The following is a 12,131-nucleotide window of genomic DNA, read 5'->3' as shown; positions in this document are numbered from 1 at the left end:
TAAAAGTATTGAACTGAAATAGGAAAGTAGATACAAGAGAAAAAAGTCAAAATGGTGTGAGCTTTGATATCTAGCCAAAGTATATGATGGAAAGAACCAGGCTCTCAGGATGCTGAAATTGGAGTCTGATGAAGCAGTCATTTATGAGGCTTTTGATATTTCTATCAAGTGAAAGAGCAATTTTAGCCACCAGAGTGAATTTAAAACAGTTGTTCAATACTGATTCTCCAAGTAATATGCAGTGTTGTTTAACACAGGGGATGTTAGACATAGGCAGAATAGGTGGCTGCCTAATGGGTACAGTTTCAGGGGCATAAGAAAAGCCTTCTTGTAGATTACCTCTACCACTTCCTCTCTTAGCACCTGAAATCCGTTCTAGTTAAGTCAAAGCTTTTCCTTTGACATCCAAAGTCTGGTTTTCAATACACACACACATACACACACACACACACACACACACACACACACACACACACACATATATGAGAGCACGTTTTATGGGAGTGGGGTTGGATTTTGGTTAGTAGAGCCCAAGGCACTGGCCCACAGAGAGAAAGGGAAGACTGGGATTGGTGTGGGAATGCTAAAGACCAGTTTGGCCACCTGCCCCATTTGCAGAGGGTTCATAAAGGCAGGAGAAGAGACTAATACGGAGCTCCATAATAAATGCTTGTTAAATAACGAATTATTTAACTAGCTGCTGTAAACCAGGCTGCTCCTGGCCCTGGCCCCTACTGCAAGATGCCCAAGGCAAAAGGCCCAGTAGGCTCTTGTACCAGATGAAGGGAAGTTGACGCCTCAAAACTAGTCCCTATCAGCTCACAGCTGACTCAGGTCAAGCCCAAAGAGCTTAGGAGGGAACCAGAGAGGAGAAAACCTAAGGCTCCAGTAACTTTTTCCCCCCCAATAACTCTTGAGGTGGGAAGAGTTTATTCCATACTTCCCTGCATCTGAGACATTTTTCACACAATTCCCAAAGCTTGTCCTGCCCAACCATATTTTCTTCCCACAACCCCCAACTCTATCCCATACCTATTTATATATATATATATATATTTTAATTTTTTTTTTCAGGGCAATGAGGGTTAAGTGACTTGCCCAGAGTCACACAGCTAGTGTCAAGTGTCTGAGGCTGGATTTGAACTCAGGTCCTCCTGAATTCAGGGCCAGTGCTTTATCCACTGCACCACCTAGCTGCCCCCCCATACCTATATTTTGAAATCCCATCTTTCACAGCTAATATAGCACATTCTCTACAAAACTCCTGATTTATCCTCCACCCTCTACGTTGGCCATGATATTTTCTCCTCATGGAATATGGGAATGGCATTTTATTTACATCTCCACAGCCTCCCTCCCAATTATTGTTTTCTCTTTTGTACTAAGTAATGTATGTGTCATATCCACAAGGGCAAGGACTATTCATCTTTGTAGCTCTTCTAGCATCTGGCACAGTGTTCTGCACATAGTAGGTGCTTAATAAATGTTTGGTGAATTTATCGTCTGTCCTTCTTTTTGAAAAGGCCCAATGACATCATGGAGTGATGTCTTGACTCATATGTGAATTGGATTTAAGTGAGGTAGAATTGCAAAAAGTGGTCAGCCACACTTTCTCTCCCAAAGTCATTGAAGTCCAGTGGCGACTAAAGTCAGGATGACTGGTAATGTCCTAGGATGGCGCGGATGACCTTGGCATATTCTATCTAACTGCACTGCACAGAGTCTGCTTCAGCAGTCTTCATGGCCATCAGAACAAATTATTCTTATCTGCCTATTCTGCCAAGGAAGTCTTCACAAGGGGTAGACATTCCCCTAATGCACTGATGAGTTTGAGGCCTGTTTGTCACATTCACCTGATTTAGGCTGTTGGCTGAGTAGGTTTTACTGGGCTATGGCTGCTACACATGCTGCAGCTTCTTGGAGCCACAGATGAGATTTGGGTGAAGGAGGGCATCAAAGATGGATAAGTATCCCTGAAAAGGGCTCAGCCAGCCCTCATGCCAGAGCCCCATTCATCCCTTGTTGAATTTAACCTCTACCTCTAGTCCTGACCTCCCCCCAAGCTCCAGACCTGTACTTCTGGTTGATTCTAGAATATTCTTATCTCGATCTGGGCTTCTTAATTGGGGTCCTTAACACCCCCTGATTCTTGGGGGTTCATGAATAGATTTCAGAGGGTCCATGAAATTGGATGAGGAAAAAATCCGTTTCTTTTCACTAGCTTCTAAATGAAATTTATTATTTCCTTCAATTACTTAAGATCATTATTCTGAGAAGGGAACCACAGACTTCGACAGATTGTCAAAAGGAATCTGTGACCGAAAATTTAAAAAGTCAATAAATGTATTCCATTGGCAGTTCAAACTCAACATTTTAAAAATTGATATTATTATCTTTTCCCCCAAATCTGCTCCACGTCCTGATTTTATTATTTTTGTTAGTGGTACCATCATTCACCCAGTCTGCCATGATCAAAACCTTATCAAAATGCTATCCTTAAAATTTCCCCTTGATGGTGCAGTGGATAAAGCACCCAGTCCTGGATTCAGGAGGACCTGAGTTTAAATCTGGCCTCAGACACTTGATATTTACTTAACTGTGTGACCCTGGGAAAGTCATTTAACCCTCATTGTCCTGCAAAAACAAAAACAAAAACATTCCCCCTTGAGGAGCAGTGTGGTGAAGAGGGTACTAGGCTCAGAGTCCAGAAGACCTGAGTTCAAATACTATCTCAGACACATGTCCTGTGTGACCCATGGCAAGTCACTTAACCTCTCTGTGCCTCGATTTCCTGATTTATAAAGGGAGAGGGTCGAGTTAGATAATCTCTAAAGTCCCTTCCAGCCCTAAAGTCTATGATCCTATGGCCTATGATCATTCCTCTCTTTCCTGACATCCAAATCAATTTCCAAGTCCTCTCAATGCTACTATCACTTCTCTTGTCCACTCCTCCAGGTCAGCTCTTCCAGGTGAACTCTTATTACTTACTGTTCCACTGAATTACTGGAATGGTCTTTCATTCTCTCCTTCCATTCTCTCCTTCCTATAATCCATCCTTCACACAACTGATCAAATGATCTTCCTAATACTCAAATCTGACCATCTCGCTCCCTTGCCCTTTACCTTCAATTGTTTTCCCTTTGTATGCCAAATAAAGTAAAAACTACTTCACCTAGCTTTCAAGGACCTCCATCACATGCCCTATTTTGGCATCATTTCACACTATTCCCCTTCTTGTGCTCTATTGTCCAGACAAACTGGTGTCCTCTCTCTTCCTTGATTTCACTTTGCTATGACCTCCGTCCATGTGTTTATGTATGTGATCTCCCCATATTTTCTCTCCCATTCCTATTTATTGAAATCCTTTTCCTCTTTCAATATTTGGTTCAGGTGCTACCACCCCCATGAAGTCTTCTCTGATTCTCCTAGCTGGAAGTGACTGATCTCTTTGCCTTTGAATCTTTTATATAGCTCTGGTCTCTCTTTTATGCACTTCATCCAGTTAAAGGTTTTTAATTGATAGCTTTTGTCATATCACTCATGATGCCATTTAATTACATACTGCCCTACATTGCTATTTTATTGTTTCATATGTGCATGTCCTGTCATCAACTAGACCAAACACTCCTGGAGGGCAAAGACTGGGTCTTTTCTTTTTCTTGTTTTAGCACCAGCTTTACCACTAGATATTAGTGGGAACTTGGTCAAGACTCAATACTTCCTTTACTTGCTTCCTTATCTATAAAGTGAGGGGATTGGACTAGATAATTTTAATAACACTCCTTAATGTGCAAAGTGCTTCATACATCATCACCCTGGGCATTCTCTAAGGTTCCTTCCAACTCTAACTTCTCTAGTTCTTATATCCTGGATGGTGCCTAGCATAAAAAAGGCACATAGTAGTCACTTAAGGATACTTATCGAATCAGGAAATTATATATATAAACAAAGGAAAGGCTAGCAATACTTATGGAAATCATCATTTCCTAAGCCAGTTGGAACCTTACTAAAACTTTGATCTCTTTGAACCCTTTTCCTAGTTCCCCCCAAATGCCACCTCTTCTCTACAGCTGACCACTCTGTGTGTGTGTGTGTGTGCGCGTGTGTGCGCGTGTGTGTCAATTGGGGTTAAGTGACTTGCCCAGGGTCACACAGCTAGTAAGTGTCAAGGGTTTGAAGCTGGATTTGAACTCAGGTCCTCCTGAAACCAGGACCAGTGCTCTATCCACTGCACCACCTAGCTGCCCCCCCCCCCCCGCAGCTGACCACTTTTACGTGTCTTTTTTTTTTTTCATCTGAGAAAAGAAATTGGAGAGAATAAACATAGTCCAGGAGGGCATAGAGAAAAGAAAGGAAAAAAGGCATCAGTGAGGGGCTAGAACATGAAATCGTAATCTGGAGGGAACAGACTTCTCAGAAATAATCTGTCACTGTAACCCAGTCATGAGAAGGAGTAAATAAATTCAGATGGTAACTCCATCTCTGATTTGTGGTGTTGCAAACAACCTTTCCCAGCTCTACTCTCAATATGGGATATCACTCGAATGCCTTGATGGAATTAGAAGCCTAATTTATTTATGGTTGGGGATATGCTATTTCTTATGACATTGAAATTGTCTTTATTTTATAGACTGCTTGAAGCAATTTAATATGGTTGGATCCCACTGAGGATGCATACCAAAGGAAACCCAACAAGTGAGAACAGAATGACTGGAGGCTTCTGTGGAATTCAGTGTGGAAGCAACATAGAGGGCATGTTACATAGTCATAACAACAATGTCAATAATAATAATTTCTGTTTGTGTAGCAATCATTTGTAATTTGATATCACAGGGGGGCAGCTAGGTGGTGCAGTGGATAGAGCACTGGCCCTGGATTCAGAAGGACCTGAATTCAAATATGACCTCAGACACTTAACACTTACTAGCTGTGTGACCCTGGGCAAGTCACTTAACCCCAATTGCCTCACCAAAAAACAAATGATATCACACATCTCATCTCTTGATCAAATAAAATCAAAGGATCTATGTCAATGAAGTGCTTTCTCTTTCATGGGGGCATTTCCCTTAGAAAGGTAACACTCACTCCCCATGGACTAGGGTAACATGGGGGTAAGATATAGAGGCCCCTTTATAAAGGTTCTGGACCAGGTGGTATTGGAACCAATAGAAGAATGATAAAATCAGAATGACGAGATGAGCAGGCCTCCTATTCCATCTTCCTAATCAGGAAGTAAGCACTACATTCAATAAGTCAACAAATCAACAAGTCAACACAAATTTATCAAATGCCTACTCTGTGCTGGGCACTTATAGCAAGCACTGGGGGTACAAAGAAAGGCAAAAGATAGTCCCTGCTCTCTCAAAGAGCTCCCCATCTCTTTGGGGAGACAGCATGTAAACAACTATGTGCAAACAAACTATATGTAGGGTAAATTGGAGATAATTTCAGAGGGAAGTCATTAAAATGAAGGAGTACAGGAAAAAGTTTATTGTAGAAAGTCAGACTTTAGCTGAGACTTGGAGGAAGACTAAGAAGCTGGGAGGGAGCGATGAGAAAGCAGACAGTTCCAGGGATGGTGGACAGCCAGCAAAAATACCCAGTCAAGAGAATCTAGACTTTAGATGAGAGGGCTTAGGGCATAAGACCCTAAACCAGGATAAAGACTAGGAGGTGACCTTGATCCCAACACATTTCCCATTCTGTAAACTACAATCAATCAATCAATCAATCAGTATTTATCTGCTATAAGTAAGCTCCTAGGCTAGGCAACTGGGGATATCAAAGCACAAATTAAATAGTAGATATCCTCTAGGAGCTTAAATTCCACCTGGGGAGACAGCATGTGTCAAAAATGGAAGTCACTATATACATACCCCCATCACTCACATCTATTCTCCAAGTACTCCAATTTCTGCTAATGGCATCATCAACCTTTCATCCATATTCATAACTCTGGAGTCACATTTGACTCTTCTCTGCTTTGATTTTTATACCCAATTAATCACCAAGATTTTTGAATTCTACCTCCATGATCTCTTGCTTTACTGTTTCTCCATCAACACAGTCTCTCTCTCTCTCTCTCTCTCTCTCTCTCTCTCTCTCTCTCTCTCTCTCTCTCTCTCTCTCTCTCTGTGTGTGTGTGTGTGTGTGAGGCAATCGGGGTTAAGTAACTTGTCCAGGGTCACACAGCTAGTAAGTAAGTTTCAAGTCTGAGGCTGGATTTGAACTCAGGTCCTCTTGACTCAGGGCCGGTGCTCTATCCACTGTGCCACCTAGATGCCCCCACAGTCTCTCTCTTAGTAAAGATTCTCATCACCTCTCACTTGGACTATTGCAATAAGGTTGCAATCAATCTTTCTGCCTCCAGTTTCTTCCATCTATCTAATCCATCCTTCAAATAGCTGCCAAATCGATACTACTAAAACAAAGAACGGACCATGTCACACATACCCAATCAAAATATTTTCAATGGCTCCCTATTACCTCTATGACAAAATGCAAAGTCTTTAACCTGGAATTTAAAGCTTTCTACAATATGGTTCAAACCTACCTACATTTCCTGTCTTTTTCAGATTCATCTCTTTCATCCCTACTTTATTCCATCCAAACTGGCCTACTGGATCACTCCTATATATGACATTTGATCTCTCACTTCTGTATTAGACATCTCTTATGACTGAAAAGCATTCATATTCTCTTTTCTCCTGGGCCATAGAATCATTCCTTCCCTTCAAAGCATAGCTAAGTTAGTAAGTACCTCCTACTCAAGGCCTTTCTCCATCCCCCAGTTTTTATGGTTTTCTCTTTGTCTCTGTCTCTCTCTGTCTCTCTGTCTGTTTCTCTCTCTCTCTCTCTCTCTCTCTCTCTCTCTCTCTCTCTGTCTCTGTCTCTGTCTCTGTCTCTGACTTTCTCTGTCTCTCTCTCTTTCAGTTACTTTTATATTACTTTGCATGTAGTATTTTGCATTGCATATTTTCTTACTTGTCTATATGTTCTTTCCCCCAAGTAAAATCTAAGTTCCTGTAGGGCAGAAAGAGTTTTGTTTTCCTTTTTTTTTTTTTTATCATTTGGACTAGTCCAATCCCTTGTATGTAAAAGATGCTTAATTAATGTTTATTGAATTGAATTGAAGATGTCACCCAGATTTTGTTAGTCCGTGTAAGTAGCTCATGTTATGGGTTAGGTTATGTCATGTTTATAGCTTTGAAAATGTATGTGAAGTGGTTTGTTACCCTGGAATACCACATGAATGTGGGGAACTGGCCAAGGAAGGCCCAGTCCTTAGATCATTTGTGCATTTCTTCTTCTTTGTGGGTTTTATAAAGCATGTGTGATATTCTCTCCCTGCAGCCGAAATTCCACATGGAACATTGGTGAGCCTGTTTCTAGGCATGTGCAATGCAAGCACCCTTTCCTCTACTTCAGAGCAGGGTATAGTAGCCTCTGTTTTCTATTGGAATACTGAATGGGGTCAAAAAGTCTTTTAATTGGTTGCTGTACCAAAAATGAGTGCATGGAAAAGGTTTGAATGGAGGATCTCATGCTCTCTTTACTGGAAGTTTTTGAATGAAGCAGGAACCACTACTCTAGAACTCTGAATGAGGAAGGGACATTGGCCTTGTTTCCCATCTCGTTGCCATATATCTATGAAATCCTGGCATTTCTGTTTCTTTTGTCTCTTGCATTTTTCTTTTACAATCTTAGATGAAGAAGTTTTCAAAGATAGCACAGACCAGGTTACAATGTTATACACTTCAAAAGGTCTGAGGAGTCATCAGAGGTCCAACAACTGGAAGTGGTGGCACAATGGTAGCTGCACATAATGGATCTGATTAGGAACCATACAAGGAGCAACCTGCTTGGTCCAACTTTACAGGGAATTGACCCAGCAGCCAAGACACAGCACCCTACAAACAAAGGAGTGACCTCTCTATGGCTCTAGGACACCCAGAAGTGAACTTGGTGGGAACTCCATAAAAATGGGAAAAAGACTCCCAGGTTCAAGAAATAACCTTCAGGACAGCTAGATGGCACAGTGGATAAAGCACTGGCCCTGGATTCAGGAGGACCTGAGTTCAAATCTGGACCCAGACACTTGACATTTACTAGCTGTGTGACCCTGGGCAAGTTACTTAACCCTCATTGCCCTGCAAAAACAAAAGAAAATGAAACAAAAGAAAAGAAACAACCTTCAGCCACATGCACTCCCAAAATGTCTGTTTCAGTTTCTTTCTGTTTCCTTCCTGTCTACTCTCCTCAATGACCTTGTATATATGTATATGTGTATGCCTCATGTTTAGGGGAGGAGTGTGCATTGTACATATCACTTTAATTTTGAGCCATATGCATAAGGGTGAGTGTGCTCTCAGTTTGAGGGGGATGTTTTTGGTACTTCTTTCTTTGCTATACCTTCTCAGCAATTTATGCTAACTGCTTGATATTGATGAGTTAACTGATATTAGGAAGAACACCAGATGGGGGTTCATAGATAAAAGTACTAAAAATCTCAACTTGTTAGGCTTATCTTAGAACTCTGAAGAGAGAGATATTCACTCCCTTCTGAGAACCCAACTTGCTAGTCCTAGTGGGAGCTGGGAAAGTGAGCACAGAGAAGATGTTACATGTAGGGGAATGGAGAAGAGGGAGGTGTCTGTCAATCAATCAATCAATCAATAAACTTCTATTAAGCACCTAATATATACCAGATTCTGTGCCAAGTGCTGGGAATACAAAAAGTGTCAAAAGATAGTCCTAGTCCTCAAAGAATTTATAATCTAATGGGATGGATAACATGCAAACAAATATAAAAAAATGAACTCTATACAGGATAAATAGGAAATGATTAACAGAGAGAAAGCACTAGAATTAGCAGGTTGTGGGGAAAGCTTCTAGTATAAGATGGAAGTTGAGTTGGGATTTAATGGAAATCAGGGAAGTCAGTAGTCAGAGCAGGGAAGGAAGAACATTCAAGGCATGGGAAATAGCCAGAGAAAATGTTCAGAAGAATGTTCGTTGGATTGAAGGGTTCATGTCAAGGAGTAAAGTGTAAGAAGACTGGAGAGGCAGGAGGTGGCTAGGTTACAAAGGGCTTTGAATGCCAGAGTGAGTGTTTTGTATTTACTCCCAGAGGCAAAAGGGGGTCTCCAGAGTCCCAGAGTTTATTGAGTAGAGGACGATCACGATCAGACCTGTGCTTTAGGAAAAACACTTTGATGACTAAATGGAGGATGGATTGGAGTGGGGAGGGACTTGAGACAGGCTGGAGGCAGATGATATAGAATATGTTATGTATAACTCACCAGGAAGGGAAAATCTACACAGGATCTAAGGTCTGGGTCCTTTGCTGCCAAAGAGATTTTATTGAAATGCAATGGAGTCTAATAAAGTCTAATGGCTCCCTATTACTGTTTCAATCAAATATGAAATCTTTTGTTTCGCATTTAAAATCCTTCACAACCTGGCCCCTTCCTACCTTTCTAGTCTTCTTACAACTTAAATCTCTCTATGATCCAGGTGGACTGGTCTTCTTGCTATTATTTATACATGACATCCATCTGACTCCATGCCTTTCACCGGCTGTTCTCCCTTTTTAAGAACACTATCCAGGGGCAGCTAGGTGGCTCAGTGTATAGAGTACTGGCCCTGGAGTCAGGAGTACCTGAGTTCAAATCCGGCCTCAGACACTTAACACTTACTAGCTGTGTGACTCTGGGCAAGTCACTAAACCCCAATTGCCTCACAAAAAAAAAAAAGAACGCTATCCCTTCTTTCCTCTACCTCCTAATTTTCCCATCTTCCTCTTAAGACTCAAAGCTCAAGGGCCTCCCCTTTGAGATTACTTTCTATCTACACTGTATATATCTGGCATAGATGTACTTTTTAGGTTTATCTCTTCCACCAGAAGTAAGATCGTGTTGGAACACAATTGTTTAATAAATGCTTATTGACTGACTGGCCAATCTCCCACTATATTCTTTTCCCCATTCAAAATTTTCTAAGAAACAAAGTACATCTCTCTCAACTTGGAAGTGGTGGTCACAGTTCCTCCATTATAAATATCCAGAATTAGCTTCATCAAAGTTCTACACACTGGATTGGAAGCAGGCAGATAATATTGTTCATATTTTCTGTAATCCATTAATGGTCTAAAGATTGGACCCTCTTTGGACAGTCCCCCATTAGAGAAGTTATTCTGATTATTGAAATTATCATCATCACCATTATTATTATTGATTGGGTTGATCATTTTATCATCTCTAATATTCATTCCAGAGAAAGAATGCAAAACATTTACTCCACTTTTCCATTGGCTACCCTTCTTGTCTTGGTTTTTCAGTGAGTATATTAGTAAATTAATTATATTTGGTTCTTTATCAGTCAATTGTGACCTTGGGTAAGTCATAAGTTCTGGGAACTTTAGTTTCTTTCTTTTCCTTCCTTCCCTCCCTCCTTCCTTCCATCCTTCCTTCCTTTCCTTCTCTTTCTTTCTTTCTTTCTTTCTTTCTTTCTTTCTTTCCTTCTTTCTTTCTTTCTTCTTCCTTCCTTCCTTCCTTCCTTCCTTCCTTCCTTCCTTCCTTCCTTCCTTCCTTCCTTCCTTCCTTCCTTCCTTTCTTTCTTTCTTTCTTCTTCCTTCCTTCCTTTCTTCTTCCTTCCTTTCTATAAAATGGGAAAGAGGATTTAATGATTTCTAAAGTCCTTTTCAAGCCTTAACCTTCTATATCTATATGATCATGAGTTCTAACATTTTTTTCATTCTGTCATTGATTCGTAGGATCATTGATTTACAACTAAGTTGGGCCTTAGGAACTCTCAGTCCAATCCTCTCATTCTGAGTAGGAAACACTGAGGTTAGACTTAGAGAAGATTGCCTCATGGTAACAACCTGAAAAGCAAGTTTAGTTCTAGAATAAATTACTGAAAATCACATATAGCACAAATATCATAGGATTTAGACTTGTAAGAGGCCTTAGAGATCATCTAATTCAATTTCATCATTTTAAACATGGAGAAACCACAGCTCAGTAAATGAGATTTGAAACCATGTTCTCTGATTCTAAACCCAGTGTTCTCTAGAGATGAACAAATTAACAATGATTCTTACCAGTTAGCTTCAGGGCCAATGAAAGATACTTTTATTACTCCATTTTTCTCTTGAATTGACCACAGGAAAGCATATAAGCAAAACCCAACAGCAATGAAAAAAAAGTTTGCCACCACCACCAAAAAAGAAAAAAACCAACCCCAAACCTAAAACACGTATGGTAACACATACCTATAGTCCTGGTTACTGGGGGAGGCTGAGACTGATGAAAGTTATGACTTGGGAATTCTGAGTTGCAGTAGGGTTAATCTTGATTAGGTATCCACATTAAGTATGGCACCACTATGGGGAGTCCCCAGGAGTAGGAGGCCACCAGGCTGCCTAAGGAAGGATGAACCAGTCCCAGTTGGAAATGGAACAGGTCAAACTTTCCTTGCTGATCATCAGTGGGGTCAGGCCTGTGAATGGCTACTGTTCTTCTAACCAAGATAAAAGAGGGAGCCCCAGGTCCATTCACACCACTATCCTCACTCACCTACCCCCCAAAAGAGAGAGAGAGAGAAAGCTACAGAACAATTTCTCTTTACCTCCCCTTCTGTTCATACTCTTTTGAGTTCTTAATACTGTTTTCTAATACCGTTTGATCCTTTCAGGTCGCACTGGTGGTCCTACTTTTGCTGGGTGGCTGTTCTGTTAGCTTTAGGCAGGTCTGCTTGCCCAATGTAGGGGGAGACATTTGTAGTTCATCAAGATGAGGTTGCTGGAAAGACCACATGGGTTTAGGATCAATCCACAAGTTCTAGATTCTATCTGATGATACTGATCTGCAGGGTAATCTTGGACAAATAATTTATTTCCCCATTTCCCCTTTATTTTCAGAATCACAGAATCTCAGAAGGTCAGAACTGGGTTCCAATAAAATTGAGTTAGTTGATTTCTAAGGCTGCTTCCTGCTCAATAATTCCATGAAAAATCTACTGCTCTAAGAACCTATATACACTGAAATAAATAACAGTACAAGAGAGTATGTAATACATGGTATAGGCTAACTATTCTAGGAGCTCAGAAGACACAGAGAGCATTGAGG

This window comes from Dromiciops gliroides, chromosome 2 (assembly GCF_019393635.1).
Source record: "Dromiciops gliroides isolate mDroGli1 chromosome 2, mDroGli1.pri, whole genome shotgun sequence".
Classification (NCBI taxonomy): Eukaryota; Metazoa; Chordata; class Mammalia; order Microbiotheria; family Microbiotheriidae; genus Dromiciops; species Dromiciops gliroides.
This window is presented reverse-complemented; position numbering follows the sequence as displayed.